At 43.7% G+C, this 16,106-nt stretch overlaps 1 protein-coding gene across 1 annotated transcript in view; it reads right to left on the bottom strand.

The window, feature by feature from the left end:
• The window catches only part of CEP170B (centrosomal protein 170B), a 1,277,870-nt gene that overhangs the window by 897,221 nt on the left and 364,543 nt on the right, over positions 1-16,106 (bottom strand). The gene's annotated exons all lie outside the window — the stretch shown is intronic.

Genomic DNA, 16,106 nt, shown 5'->3' with positions numbered 1-16,106 from the left:
CTTTCTTCCCCCATCTTTCTAATGCTCTGGAATCTCTTTCACAAGGTAGTGGATTCTTAGCAGTAGAGGCCTTAACCTCCTTGGGACCGTGGGAAATGGTTTTGGGGTCAGCAACAGGGCTTTTATATAGAAACTTATGAGTATCAGGAACTCAATAGTATCTGTCTGGTTTAGCTGGTGCAGGAGGTAAGGAATCTGGGTTTAGACTAGATTCGGTGTAAACATCATCCAAAATGTCTAAAACTGGAGGAATTGCAAGGGGTCTATGCTGTGGAAGAAGAAGAAACTCACTGAGTCTTTTCTTAGAGTCAGAGTAATCTTGGCCTTCCCAGTGGAAGTGCTCCCTCATGGTGTGTAAAGTTTCCCCAAAAGAGTAGTCTTCAGGGGGGGAGACAGAGGGAATGGACTCCTCAGCATCTGAATCCTCATAAGGAGGGAAGGGGTAATCCTGGTCCTCAGAGTTAGCTGAAGAAATGGATGCTTGGTCAGAGGAAGGATAATCTTCCTCCAGTCTAGGCCTTTTGTCAGGAGGGGGTTGGGAACCCCTGATAAGGGTAATTAAATCCTTAGCCATCTTAAGCATCTCTTTTTTAGGCATAGGGGCCTGTGGGGAGGTCTGTGGACCCGGTTTCCTGACTTTTAAGGGGGTTTTAAGTTTAGCATAAGACTTTATAGAGATAGTTGTCGGTTTGAAAACACCTCCTGAAATCGAAGGCCTGTCCAAAATCTCCGGATCATCGTCAGGGTTGGCGTCCATGGGGAGAGATGGAATCGGATCCTGAGGCCCAGCTGAGTCGGTCTTAGAGGCCGTCAGGATTTCTAAATCAGTGGTAGTCAGGGGCTGCGTAGGCACCTCGCTGAAAACCGGAGAACCGGCGGCAGGCCTTGCTGAGGTCTCGGTATCTGGTCTTGGCCTTGGCTGCCTGTCCTTATCCTTATGTGTTTTAATCATTGCTGATGTCTGTTGATCTGATGACATGCTATAGTTAAATTTTCTGCCAAAATAATGGGCGAAATCTGCCCGACGCTTGATTGTACGTTTGTTGAACCTAGCACAAAACCGACAACCCGAGCCGTCCTGGTCTGGGCCTAGGCAAGGAATACAATAAGAATAAAAATCCTTATGAGGTATTTGCTTCCCACAAGAAATACAATTATTAACTTTGTCTGACATCAGTCTGAGGCAAGAAAAGTTTCCCCAACGGGGTACTTAGCTTTAAAGAAGACTTCGGGCTGAAATTTGATTAGAAAATCTCAGGAGCTGGCCAACCGGCACTTGCGAACTGCTTCTGCTTTGGGCACCGCATGGCAAGAAAGACTGAAGAAAATGGAGTTGGCTGCCTCTTTTATACCCCTGTGTCGCACTGACGTCAGGGAAGAAGTGACTACAACCGACACCGAACCAGGACTTTGGGATTCGGCTGACTGCGGGACCACCTGACGGCAGATAACCCAAGTGTGATGACTGCAGCAGTATAACACGATGAACATCCTAACTTCCCTGGTGCTATGTATGAGCCAGCTAGCTATCCCGTGCATTATATAGGGATTTATGCCTAATTCATTAAGTTTAACAATGCCAAATTGGGGTATTATATCAAATGCCTTAGCCAGGTCAAGGTAGGCAGTTGCACCATTTATTTTCATCCACTGCCTTAGTGACCTTCTGTAAGAAGCTCACCAGGCTCACTAGGCATGAACTTCCTTTGATAAAGCCAAACTGGGATGGGTCCAGTGTCCGAAGGTCTCCCATGTCTTTTTTGATAATTTATATGACAAGTCTTTCTATGAATTTCCATATATGACTAGTCAGACTAATGGGTCTGTAGCTCCCAGGATTGGGATATTACTGGGGCCCATTGAGGCTGTGTTCTTGGCCTTAGTGAGTGGAGCCAGGACATTCCCTCTATTTATAGCTGGAGGATAATGTCTGAAGGTACTTCTTGGGGGGTGGCTATGGATGAACTGAATTTGTCAGCCAGCAGATTCACGTTATCACTCGATTCAATAAATGTGGCGTACCATTAACCTCCAGATCAGCATATTGCTGTGTGCTGCCTTTAAGGTTTCTGACATAGATGAAGAAGGCTTATGGCTACCTTTCGCCTGGGATGTTATCTTCACCACAAAATTGGCTTTACTGGTCTTAATTACCCCTCTTAATTGCCTGTTTAGTTTGATGAGTGAATTATTATCTTTTTGGAAGTTACACTCCCTGATTTCACCCATAATTTTTTTTTCTTTTGATGAGTGAATTATTATATTTTTGAAAGTTGCACTTTCTGATTTCAGCCATGATATTTTTTTTATTTTGTTGTTTAACCTGTTTAATTAGGGATGCCACAAGAGCGGTTAGTTTTTGGAGTTAGTTTTGGGCTTACTTTTGGTAGGTATGGCAGCCTTTTTGCAGCCATTCACATGGCTGTACACAGTTTCTGCGAACAATTATATATAGCCTGCTGTGTTCTCTGGGTTTGGAGGGGCACTGAATTTTGACAAACTATCACTAAATAAAATGTAGTTTGCCTTGGAATTGTTCCTGTTACTGGGTTTGCTGGAGTTAATGTGCTGATTTTGATTTTGAAGCAGACAGCCTTACGATTGTGGGGTGGGGTGGGGGGGTGCAGCATTCTCCCTTACCTGTGAGTATGAGGTCCAGTATACTGGAACCTCGAGTGGCTGTATGCACTAATGACTCAAAGGTGTTTTGTATTTACAAACTCCAGAAATCTGTGTGCCTGCAGATCTGAGGCTGTGTATGTTTCCCAGTCTATAGAGGGGTAAATAAAGTCTCCATGAGTAAGTTGTTAGTTTGGATGTTGTGTGTTTCCAGTAGGTCTAAGTATGCCCTATGAGTTTCATGTGACATAGAGAATGACCTATAACTTGTCAGGATATGGTATGGGATTTTATCTATGGTGACCCTGGAAGTGAAGAAACTCCAGTGCGCATCATCCCATTTAACAAACCTAGAAGCAAGCTTGTTATTGACATATATCAAGACACCTCCAGGTTTAGTCCCTGTCTGTGAAGTTACTGGTCTAAAAGTGTGGAAGGCGCTGAAACCTTGCACTGCCAGGGTACTCTATGCAGTTTTAAACCATGTCTTGGAAACAGCATGGATGTGTGTATTTTCCAGGATGAGGAGGGCTTGGAGGAAGTGTATGCTTTTTTAGGCTTCTGGCATTGAGCAGTAACACCTTGAGGTTCAGGTGAACTGATTTTGCTACGTTGGTAGTTTTGTGAAATTGGCATTGCTTAAAAAAGGCTCTGTGTAGGAGCAGAGTTTTAGCCAGTATTTGAAAGCCAAGAGGTGACAGTTGCAGGCCATCCTTGGCAAGGCAGCATGGTCTGTTAACCATGTCTTCCCATACTGACAAATATCAGACCCCCTTAAAATGACACCAGAAACTCAGCCAATTGTTATCATTCATTCTTTGTTCATATTGTAGCATTATCCTCCGTGATGGCAATATTCTGCTAATTGCTAGGCTCATGCCAGCGTGAGACTGGAGGTAAAGCTCTCTCCAACCAGGAATGAACTTGACAGTCAAGAGGAAAAGGTAAACACTTGCACCACACCACACTCATGACATAGTCCCACTACACCTACACCACCAAAATCTACACATAGAAACACAAAAACATTTGCGGAGGCTCTCAATAATAATCTGGTCAAACAACAGAGAGACTGCCAAAGCAGAAATGGAAGCAACCTCCACCCCCAACACAACCCAAATGACACACAGCCCACAGACTCAGTGTGCCACTCAACCACAGCCCATAAGGCAAAACAACGTACCCAACACACTAATCATATGTGACTCTATAGTCAGGCACAATGATGTCCCACTCACCAGGCTAAACAAGGAGAAGGTTACTGTCAGCTGCCTGTCGGGTGCCGGGATCCACCACATAACCCACGCACTCAGGTCACTCCACAACATGTACAAATATGACTCTGTCATTGTCCATGTTGGTGTGAATGACCTGAGATGTACCTCCCTGGACTACATGAAAAGAGACATGGAAGAGCTCTCAGATCTTGTAGCCCAGGCAGGTATGACCCTAGCCCTGAGTAGCATCTTGCCATCACCCAGAATGATACCGCAGTACAAGGACAAAATGATTGACTTCAAAAATTGGCTAAGCTTCTGGTGTCATTCTAAGGGGATCCAGTATCTGTCTGCCTGGGACAACATGGTCAACAGACCACGATGCTTTGCCAGAGATGGCCTGTACCTGTTTACCAGAGATGGCCTGTACCTGTCACTCCTGGGATTCCAGATACTGGCTAAGGCTCTTGCAGCCCCATAGTGCTTTTTTTAGGCAAGGTTCAAATGACAAATTCACCACTGTAACAGGAACAGGCAAGCAAAAACTGAGGGTAATGCTAATCAATGCTTGAAGTCTAAATCTCAAAATGCACTCCCTCGAGGCACTCCTTAACATGGAGAACATCGCTATCTGTGCAGTGACTGAGACCTGATTCAAGGCTCCAAAGAGCACTCCTGCATTACCAGGCTATAACTCATACCACACTTTTTGGCCATGTAACCTGGACCAGAACACCAAAGGCGGAGGTGTGTCCATATTCATTAAGGATATCCACACCTCCAGGCTAGTTGCTCAGCATAATGCATCCGAGGTTATCCAAGTGCAACTAACTCTGGGCAAAACTGCAATCCAAATTGTAGCTTGCCACAGAACCCCCACCATGCCCCAGGATTCCCACTCCTCTTTTCCTGATATACTGGAAAATATTAGGGTTCAACCAAACACCCTAATAATGGGCGATTTCAACTACCCCCACCATTAACTGGGAAAACTACTCATGTATCAACTCCTTCACTCAACACTTTCTAGAATTCATAAATTCCAATGTCCTGAATCAACTTATCCACACCCCCACCAGGGGCAACAATATCATAGACCTAGTCATTACCAACATGAGTGACCGGTGTTCCACACCTGAAGTCAACTCCTCGTTGGTCAGATCAGACCATATGCTAATCACCCTAGATATCCACATCACGCCCCCACCGCCCATTAAGGAAACCACGGAAAAAATTTCTCCAAAGCCAACTTCATGCTTCTTAAGACAGAAGTGGCGAACTTCATGACACCCATGCAGCTGGACAATACAGTTACGACTGCTGAATCGACACAAATGCACTCTATAAGCACTTAATGGAGTGTATGGATTGTGCTATCCCAAACAGAACCAAGATGCTATCCTCCAAAAAAAGGAAGCCAATCTGGTGGTCCCCTGCCATAAACAAACTCTACAACAGAAGGAAGAAACTGTTGCAAAAGAAAGTAAAATCCCATGAGTGGAGGAGCTCCCTGGTCAGCCTCAGTAAGAAGCGGAGATCCCTTATAAGATCCTCCAAAGCTAGCTACAAAAACAAAATAGCCACTGATTCTACGGACAACCACAAAGCATTCTATAGCTATGTCAAGAATCCCAATGGCAACACCCAGACCTGCTCTGAGTTACAGCACAATGGCACAAAAATTAAAGAACCTACTGATATTGCCAACATCCTGGCAGATAGGTTCAGTGCTAACTTTACCCCCCTCTCACCCCCTAAAGGGCCCATATCTATACAGGAAGAATGCAGAGTCCCTGTAATCACAACTACACAGGTAAAAACTGCACTCTCTAAAGCCAAGAACACAACCTTCATGGGACAGGACAACATCCCAGGCTGCATTTTACACAAACTTCAGAACGAACTGACTCCCCACCTAAGCACCATGTTCAATCATAGCCTCACATCAGGCTTTGTGCTCACTGAATGGCGCACAACAGTTATCCCACTCCACAAAGGGGGAGCCACCACTGATCCCAGGAACTATCGCCCTATTAGCCTGACAAACCTGGTCTGTAAGGCCATGGAACGTATCATCATGGAACTCATAAACAAAGACATTGGTAACCTCCAAACTCTGGACCCCACCCAGTTCGGGTTTGTGAAAGGCAGATCATGCCTCCTGAACCTGATCGACTTCTTTGAGGCAGTCACCAAAGCCGTAGATGAGGGTATGGTGGTTCACACAGCCTATCTTGACCTCGCCAAGGCTTTCGACACCATCCCCCATTCTGGAATTATAGCTAAACTCACTAAACTAGGTATAAATCCCTACGTCACAAGATGGGCTGCCAACTGGCTCACTAACAGAACCCACACTGTAAAAGTTGCAGACCCCAAATCTGACTTCAAACCACAGACAAGTGGGGTACCACAGGGTTCAGTCCTGGGACCTCTCCTATTTGGTATCTACTTCTCTGAAGTACAGGCTAACAGAGAAGGCCTTTGGCTAATGAAGTTCGCAGACAACTGCAAACTAGAAGCCATAGTCAAGTCCCCAAATGATATAGACATCCTACAGAAGGGCCTCACTGAGACAAATGCCTGGTGTCAGAGCTATGGCCTCAAGCTCAATACCAAAACGTGCATTGTCATCCCCTTTGGTAAAAACGCTGTACCCATGAACTACCACATAGGTGGCAGTCTACTTAATACCGAATGTGTGATAAGAGACCTTGGGACCCAGGTGGACAATAATCTCTCCTTTGATAATCACTTCGCCACAGTAGTCAGGAAATCCTTCTATGTGGCACACCTCATCACAAAAGGGTTCTCATCCAGGAAAAAAGAGATCATTGTTCCCCTCTACTCGGCACTCATTAGACCCATTATAGAGTACAAGAGTACAACTCCCCTTTTGGAATGTATCTCACAAGACATCTGCAGCAGCTGGAAAGGCCACAGAAGTACCTCACAAAGAGGATTACTGGCCTCAAACAGATGCCCTATACTGACCATCTCAAAAAACTCCAGTTTTACTCTGTAGCATATTGCCAATTCTGAGGTGATTTCTGCATAACATACAAAGCTATGTCAAACCCAGAGCTGTTGGACATGCTACACCTAAAGAAATACCAATCTCTCCGAGCTACATGCTCTAGGGACCTAAACCTGTGAGCCAGCAAAGATACCAGGCAGGATCGGGAATCGAAAACTGCCCCTATAAATTTCAGCTGTTGGGTGGGTTCTAAGTTGGATTTCTCCTAGTGTACAGTGATGCCTAGGGACTCCGCTAGTGAAAGGGTGTATCGGAGGGCCATAGCCAGAAGATGCTTGGTGGGGGCAGAGAGGAGCCAATCTTCTAAATGTGGAAACACCCGGAATCCTTGAAGTCTCAGATGAGCTGTCACCACTACTAGACATTTCGTGAACACTCTGGGGGCTGTCGAGAGACCGAATGGCAGGGTTCGGAACAGGTAATGACTGTCTCCTAGCCGGAAGCGAAGGAGGCTCTTGGAGCATTTGTCCATTTTGATGTGGTAATATGCATCCCGGAGGTCTATCGAACACATCCAAACATCCTCCCTTAAAAATGGGAGAATGGATTGAATAGTGATCATGCGGAACTTGGTTTGTACAACTGATTTGTCTAAATGGCTGAGATCCAGAATGGGTCTCCAGTTCCCGGTCTTTTTTGGCACTAAAAAGAATCTTGAGTAAACCTGGATCTGCATTGATTGGATGACTCTTTTTTGACACAGCTTTCTTATCTCTGAAGCCGCTTCTTCACTTTGATTGGCTGGAACATCGGGAAGGTTCTTTGTAGGTTTTGGATGGGAGGTTAGAGGGATGTAGTAGCCTCTGGAGATTATTCTCTGCACCCATCGATCATTTGTAATACAGCGACAGGCAGTTTGGTGCACAGAAAAACAAGCCCCGACTGCTTCCAGAGGAAAGCAATCAGGCAATGCTTCAGGAGCGTTGATACGATCGCGCAGAGAAAGAATCCCTGGAGTCTTGGTTTTGGGGACCCCCTCTGCCCCTAAAGGGGCATCTTCCACCACTGGAACCCCCTCTGCCTCTGGGGGAATCCTCACCACGTGCATTATGGAAAGGACCCTGAGATTTCTTGTGCCAGATTTTTCCACTCCTCTGGTTCCTGGAAAAAGAACGTTGAGGCTTGGAAAAACATAGGCCAATGGCAGACAGAGTATTTCCATCTTGCTTGCACCTGGCCAGCGTGTCCTTCACTTTAGAACCAAATAAGGAAGATGGTTCAATAGGGGCATTCAAAAAGGAGGACTTGAAGGAGTCCATAAGGTCACAGATGCGCATCCAAGCATGACGCCTCATGACTATGCCTGCACCCGCAGCTCTAGCTGCCCCTTCAATTGTGTGGGAGAGCAGCATCATGGATGAATTGGAAATAGATTCAAAGGTGGCAAGTTGAGAGGCAGCATTATCCCGTGCCTCATCAGAAACTTTACCTGCGAGGGATCCAGAAAGTTCAGTAATCAAATCTCTTTGGAGCCTCGTGAAATGTGCCAAGTAGTTTAGGGACCTGACAGCAAAGGTTGCTGAAGCAAAAACTGGCTTCTCCAACCTGTCTACAGCCCGGGACTCCCTGTTGGGCGGGTGAACAGCAGGACTTTCTTACGCTAGATCCTTTTTAGTGGCCGCCGCCACCACCATAGCATCAACTGGCAAACCTCTGGACCAGTGTGGATGCTCTTCCAGGAGGAAAGAATCTTATCAGGTCTCTGGGGAATGGCCTCAATAGAGTCAGGGTTCTGCCAAGCACACTGCATGATGAGCTGGATTAACTCGGCAGGTGTGGTCATTCAAGATGTAGAAGGCCAGGAGCGAAAAGCCTGCAGGAACACAGACTCCTCTGAGAAAGGGTTGGAGGTTTTCCAGCCACCCCTCTGTTTTAATATTTCCAGATTGTCTCTGAAGGAGACATCACCTGGGGGTGACCGTGGGAACCCCTCCCCATCATCGTAGTCCATGTCTTCTGTCAAAGACTCTTCAGGAGAGTCCAGGTGCTTCCTCTTGCACACCTTCTTCTGAGGAGGTTCTTCAGTGGGAATATCTGAGGAAGACTCGGAAGAATGGGTACCCCGAACTGGGGTTTCCTGAGGCTTCTCCTCCCAATGTCCCAGGGAGGTGGCTCATGGTAGCTGTAACTCAGGGGAGCAGGGTGAAGTTCTGACATCGGAGGAGCGCTTCCCGAAGCAAGCACCCCCTCCATCACCTGAAAAGCAGGCCTGCCCGAAGAGGAGTGGGAGCTCGGAACCGAGAAGGACAACCTCGGAACTGCGGTCACATCCCACTCCATCAGACCCACTCCCAGGGATGGAGCCTCGAGCAGGAGTGGGGCAGACATTATCCCCAGATCCGAGGGTGGAACTGATAAAACACTCAGAACCGTGCCCTGGACCGAGGACTCCACTCCCCAACCATGAGTCTGAGGAAGGGACGGTTCCGTTGGAACCGAAAACCAAAGGGGTGCCCTTGAAGCCTCAGTGACAGTCACTGTCGGCACTGAGGAACGGGGTTCCACAAAGGACGTCAGAGCAATGGGCTTCGGAACCGATGGGTCCGGAGGAGGAGTATACGTCGGAGTCCTGGGAGAGACAGACCCAAGTCTCAGAGGGGGGTGAATCTTAGGAACATTTGGTATCCCTCTGGCTGCCAACCGCTGATCCAACAGGTGCACCATATCAAGTTCAGATAGACTCTTGGTGGACCTCATGGACACTCCTGAAGGGGAGTCGGGTCGGTCCAAAAAGGGACTGTACATCTGACCCAGGAATGGATCTAAGGAAGGTGAGTATCGAGTCTGTGGTGTCTGAGCTAGTGGCACCGTAGTCTCTAATTTGGAGACAGGTAGCAAATGAATCAGTGGAGTAGTAAAAGGACTCGGAGCCGATGAAGCACTCGGAGTCAATGTCATTGGTTCCAAAGAAACTGAATGGGTCGGAACCGTTTTCCGTGTGGTCAAAGGCAAAGTCTGTGCTGCAGCTCTAGTTGAAGGCAAGGTTGGTGCCGTAGCTGAAGTGGGAGGCAAGGTCAGTGCCATAGCTGAAGTGGAAGGCAAGGTCAGTGCCGTAGCAGTCAGTGCCGAGGGTGGCGCCAACATCAAAAATCCAGTAATGTCCATGGCTTGAGTCAATGTAGTAATCGGAGCAGAGCTCAGAACAGTAGTAGTAGTCGGAGCCGAAGTAGCAAGTCTATGCTACGAGGAAGTTATGTGGGCCTTATGTTTATGTATCTTACTCCTATCACCACCAGGTGAAGAGGAATCAGAATGGGGGCATTTCTTGTCCTTTACTGGAGGGGTTGAGACCTCCGACACAGAAAAGGCCTCTGAGAAAGAAGAAGCGAGAAGGCCTTTCAAAATCAATTTATCTTCCTTTCATTCAGCATCCGCTGACTAAATCTTTGGCAAATTTGGCAAGGGGGATTAACAGAGAGGTGAGAAACCTCCAGACAATAAACACAGTCATCCTGAGAGTCGCTGTTTGGGAGTTTACCATTGAAGAGGTGCAATGTTTAAACTCCAAAGTCCCTTTTTTGTCAGACATTTCCACACACACACACAAATCACCAGTTAACAAGAATACTAAACACCTAAAAAGGCAAGAAAAGGAAAGAAGATACCAATGATGGTATCAAGCGATACCACAAGGGTAAGGAGAGGGCGTACCAATGATGGTAAAGAAAATTACCCAATGGGTAGAGCTAGTTAGAAAAGATACAATAACAGTAAAATGAGTGAAATAGAAGAGATTTAGAAAGTGACTAAATAAGGGATAAATATCCAAAAATACAAAAAGTATCAAGAAAAATAACACTTAGCTTGAGAGCTCGGTGAAATGCTGCTATATGGCTACGTGGCAAACGAGATCTGAGGAAACAGGGAGAAGGGCATTGTGGGTAGCAGCTTAGCGCAAGAGTTTTTGGTGTACGCAAGATTGGTATTAGGCCGAAACGGTTCTGAGGGGCTCGGAACCAAACTCAGTAATGAATGGAAAGAAGATTAACAACATCAGATGACTGGATTAAGGGACGCAATCCTCATAGCAGCCCTAGAACCTTTTCCTCTTTTGGAACGCAAGAAAGGGTTTTCTTTCCTTCTCTTTATATTTCCAGTGTTGTGGAGGTTGTGCTGTTTTAGATGTCTGCTCATTCATTTATAGGACAAAGGCATTGCAAAAATGTTCCTTACAGTTAACATCTGACAAAGGTTTCATAGGTAATTACTCGCCTAATGGCACAACAGCCTTTACAAACTTAGCTAATAACACCCAGCATATGGCAATATTATATCTTAATTCACCAGATACAGGATGGGGTAGTACCAGGGTAGTGGGTCTTTGGGTGTTGGAGCCCTCAGTCATTTTACAGATTGCCTCTGTCCATAGCAGACATGGGCAGTACCCCAGGAGTGAATTTATGGTTCTCCATCCATTTATCCAAATTCTTATTGAAGAGAGTGAGGGACGGTCTTTGTTTGACAACAATGGGGAATTTATTCCATAGACGTGGTAACCTTTGGAATACAAATGTGCCTCTCCAGCAAGTTTTGCTACAGTCACAAATAAGGTTCAGGTCCATGGAACGTGTAACCTTCATATAATTTTTCTTGCGAATAAGTAACATTTTCATCAGGGCTGGATTAGAGAATGTCTTGTAGGTCAAGCATAAGTCACCTTTCAATAAACGACATGAGACAGAGTAAAGGGATAAGGCCTTTAGTTGGTCTGCATAAGACATGTTCACTGTGAACTGCTGAATTCTTTTCCTACATGTTTGCGGTCTCTTGTACAACTTACTAGATGTTCTTAACAATATACGAATAAGCAAAATAAAATGTACTGAAAAGAGTCAGTACCATAGCAAATATTTACTTAAAGAACGATAAACTGATATATACAGCAAAACTGTATGCATTTGCTGCATTACATTCGTTGACGTTAAAGCTCAGTGTTGTCATAGTCCATCATTTCTTAATCAACACTCAAAGTTGAAAAGTAGACAGTAGAGCAATCATACGCACAGGTACTGATACAAACAAAATATGTTAAAATTGAGATCTTGTACAAAAAAAACCATCAGGCAGACACAACCAAGTAGGATAACCACAACTTTGACAGTGGGTCACTTATGACACAACCATCTGCTCTAAAAACTGGGGTAATGTATCTAGGACTTAATTAAACAAGAAAAATTATGTTACACAAGACTTGCTGAGACACCAGCATTAAAGATAAATGTGTCAGGTTAGTATAATATAAACAGCCACAGAATTATCTGTGTTTCCTGAACTCAGCACAACAGTAGCCAAACTGATGTTCCTGTTTAAAAAACTGATGACTGTTTTAATTAATGAAATGCAGAAAAAAGGATAAATAAATCTGTCTCACTCAAATACATTTTCATTTACCACAGCACTGTAGTAATGTGGCCAAGCAATATATCCTGAATACTGTCTGCCTTAAGTTTTAAAGTAATCTTTTAGTTATAGACTATGCTTTATCATCTGAAAACACATACATACATTGGTTAAAGGAGCTCTGTGTCTTAAATTAATATTTTTAATTTGCATAACCACAAAATAATGAAACTATTTGCTACCGGGGAACTCAAAGCCTTAAAGCAGTTTCACACAAATCTGTTTATAACTCTGCATAATGGTGTTTCTGATCAGTACCATTATGCCTCCCCCACCGAGACCCCCTTTCAGAGCTGGTTAGGTCATCATATCTAGCTTATCCCACCCTCCAGCATTTGATCTCTGGCTGGTTCTGACTGGATAGTAGTCAAGGTATATAGTTCAGCTGCATTCACACTCATACATACAAACATAAACGCTCAAAAATTCTGGACATGGCTACAAATAATGGGAGACAAAGGTCCAAAAATCAGGGAAATTTTAAAATATTATTTTAATTAATTTAAAATGTTAATGCAACGGGTTTTGAATTCTAATCAATAAAAATTATGAATCTCTAATATCTTGCATTGCTGACTGTAAGATGTTGTAATTTACCAGAAAATCAAACTTTTCTGACAGGCAGGTGGCAAAATATCACTATAAACTATACATGGTTTAGATTAAATGTCTGGACTATGACAGCAGATCTGTGTTATAAAATTAAAGGAAAAATTCAGTCCACTTCCAAGTCACAGAGACGTGGGTTCTAGTCCCAGAAGTAAGCTCATACTACAACTATGGACACTCATAGTAACTTATTACGTGATGCATTAAAAATAACTATCTCTGCTGAGGAATAGCTTTCTTGTGATGTGTTAAACCAAAATATCTCTGCTTTTTCAATAACTGAACCAGGGACATGCAAAATTCTTATGCATTTTTCACAAATAGTATTGGAGTCCAGAACAGCACATTTAACAAATTATTATCCTTCTGCAAAAAGGAACCCATCACAATTTGATTTAATTTTACTTAAGTTTTCATATATAAAGCTTCACCTTGAGAATAAGCTGAAAATACATAATGCCATTTAACTTCCTGCTTTAAAATAAACTGTTAAGTACCAAATGTTGACTTGTACTGGTGATGGACCAGCAGCAATACAATAAGAGCCGTTGGCAGAAGAGGCAGAATTTTAAGTAGCATATGCCAAAAAAAGCCACGGTGTAAAAATAATTCTGCAGGGGAAATAGTTTGCATTTGTTCAATATAACAGCAATATAAATTTAATTTATTCTGCTTCCCCTTGTGTAAGCAGTTTGATACTGAAATGTTTTGTTTTTTTCAATTCCTGGTGCTCTGTATAGCAAAGCATGGAGAGTCACTGTCTTGTATGATAATCAGTTCCTGTCCAAGAAAAACTTGCATGAAACAACATTCTGTATGTTTGTTTTGTTGCAGATCACTGTATATACTAGTAACAAAATTATTCTAGCATTATAACTACTATATACAGTTAAAAGGGAAGGCCAGCTCCCCTATAATATGCAAGAGAAGTCCTCTGCCTCCTTGCAACAACACATTTCAGAATTTGCAATTTATTTTCAATAGTTTTATGGACTGAGTCTTCAGAATTATAATAGGGAGCCAGTCAGAGCTACCATGAAAAATTCTTATAAGGGATAAATGCTACTTGGGAAGCATGTAATAACCACAGCAAAGGTACAAATGTAGACAGAGGTAGCCACTTATAGACCCTCCTTGGCAAATAAGACATTAACACAATGTGAAAAAAGTATGAGTACTATAAGACCCCTTGGGTCTGTGTAGGTTTTTCATGGGTGCTCTAGTTTTCTCCTGTATCCCAAAGACATGTTGCAGCTGAACTGGTGATTATCCAAAATACCCATGTATGTGTGTGTGTGTGTGTGTGTGTGTGTGTGTGTGTGTGTGTGTGTGTGTGTGTGTGTGTGTGTGTGTGTGTGTGTGTGTGTGTGTGTGTGTATACACATCATGCAACAGAATAGAATCTTGTTGATGATTAGATTCCTCTCTTTGCTCCCACTGAGTTCCAGGATTGACCCCTTGCAGACGGTGTTTAAAAGAGAGTTGTACATATCTTTCAAGATAGCTGAAGGATTTAAGGCCTAGAACTTTCCAAATGAGTGATATGCTTGGATTTGTACATACCAAAGGGAGCACTGCAGCCCCACAGCTAGGTCATCTGGTGCCCTGGCCAATCCTCAGAACCCAAAAATAGGAGGTCTTCCAAAATAAAGTAACCTAATCATACTGTCTGAAGTGTAGCAAACAGTGTGTACAAGCTCCTACGTCCAGTGCTACGTTACTAACTACAATAATACAACATGTCTTACTCTGTTAGTAACTGTAAACAAGCAACTTGCCTAAGGTCTTTGGTACTGCTAATAAATACTTAAATTTAACAAGTTGTGACAAATGCTGGTACTACACTCATGAGCTCCTACCCAACAGCAACTGCCGATCTTACCTCCAACAGCTTGTGCCCAGAACAGCTGCCTCATTTGCTCTGCCCTGCTCTAGTTAACTCTGAGTCACTGCATTCAATGACAGGTCTGATAAGGGGAGAAATCAGTAGAAGGATAACTTCTCTGGATCTTAAGGATATTCCTTTGGGCACTAACTGAGTTAAACATAAGTACTTCCTGGCTATGCTGGTAATACCATAACCAAATGAGAAAAAATTGTCCACATAGTACACAAGTCTCTTAACCATGTCTGTCGGGAGAGGAGTACCACTTATAATGTGGGAGTAGCTTTTTTGTTGAATACTCACATGTGGCACTTTTCTGCATTTAGTTTCAAAACATTTTCTGTACTTGAGGTGTGTGCATATTGTAGCCCTTGCTGTAGATCTTTAGTATAAGTGGTTGAAGAGGTAATAGTGCCCAGCTTGCAGCCAACAACAAACTTGTTCAACTAAACTTCTGGGATACTGGCTTAGACTACTGCAAAATAAATGCCAAAGAAGAGAAGGCCCAACACTGATCTCTATGATACCCCACTAGTTACAATTTTATCTTAAGAGATGGTACTGGCAACTTTCACAACTTGGGATTGGCTTGGCAGCAAATCTGTATTCCAATAGATTTACTTTAAATTGTCAAATTACTCAGTTATACCAGTGTGGGGAAAAATGTCAAGAGCATTTGCTAGGTCAAGGTACACAACATGCACTGAATGGCCACTGTCCACAACTTCAGTGATCTTTTCAGAGAAACTTAAAAGGTTCAGAACACAGGATGTTCCCCTTCACAAACCACACTGACTAGGATCTTGAACAGATAGTGCCATGTTGATTTATAATTTTCTGTTACTATTCATGTAACCAGGACTGAGCCTGCAACTGGTCATTTGTGATTGGTGTTCTACCCCAGTACGAAAACATACATAAAAAATAAATAAATAAGTTGCCTATGTCTATATAAATGAATCCTGCTATAATGCATTCCATGGCTTTGCATATAAAGTTGGTGAGCTGATGGGTCTATAACTCTCTTGGCCATACAGGGGGCCACCCTCTGGGGAAAGAGTGAGGCTGAACAGTTTAAGTACAGACTCATGTAGTGCATTCTTGTCAGTAATAAGAACGCAGTCTGGTATATTGTCTGGTCCCAAGGAAGTATTATGTTTAGTCCATGACTGGTATTTCATACTTGTTCTGAAGTAATTTCACAGCAAATTACATTTTTAGGGATAATGGGGTCAACGATGTTAGCAAATAAAGTAAAGTTAGTTCTAAATATTTCGGATTACACACTGGCTATACCCTTGGGATCAGAATGTGTGAGATTACGGATGAGCTCAGTGCA

The sequence above is a fragment of the Protopterus annectens genome, chromosome 6.part0, assembly GCF_019279795.1.
Source record: "Protopterus annectens isolate FY-2018-M chromosome 6.part0, PAN1.0, whole genome shotgun sequence".
Lineage (NCBI taxonomy): Eukaryota > Metazoa > Chordata > Ceratodontiformes > Protopteridae > Protopterus > Protopterus annectens.
The sequence above is the reverse complement of the archived record's forward strand: the minus strand, read 5'-3'. Positions and strand labels throughout refer to the sequence as shown.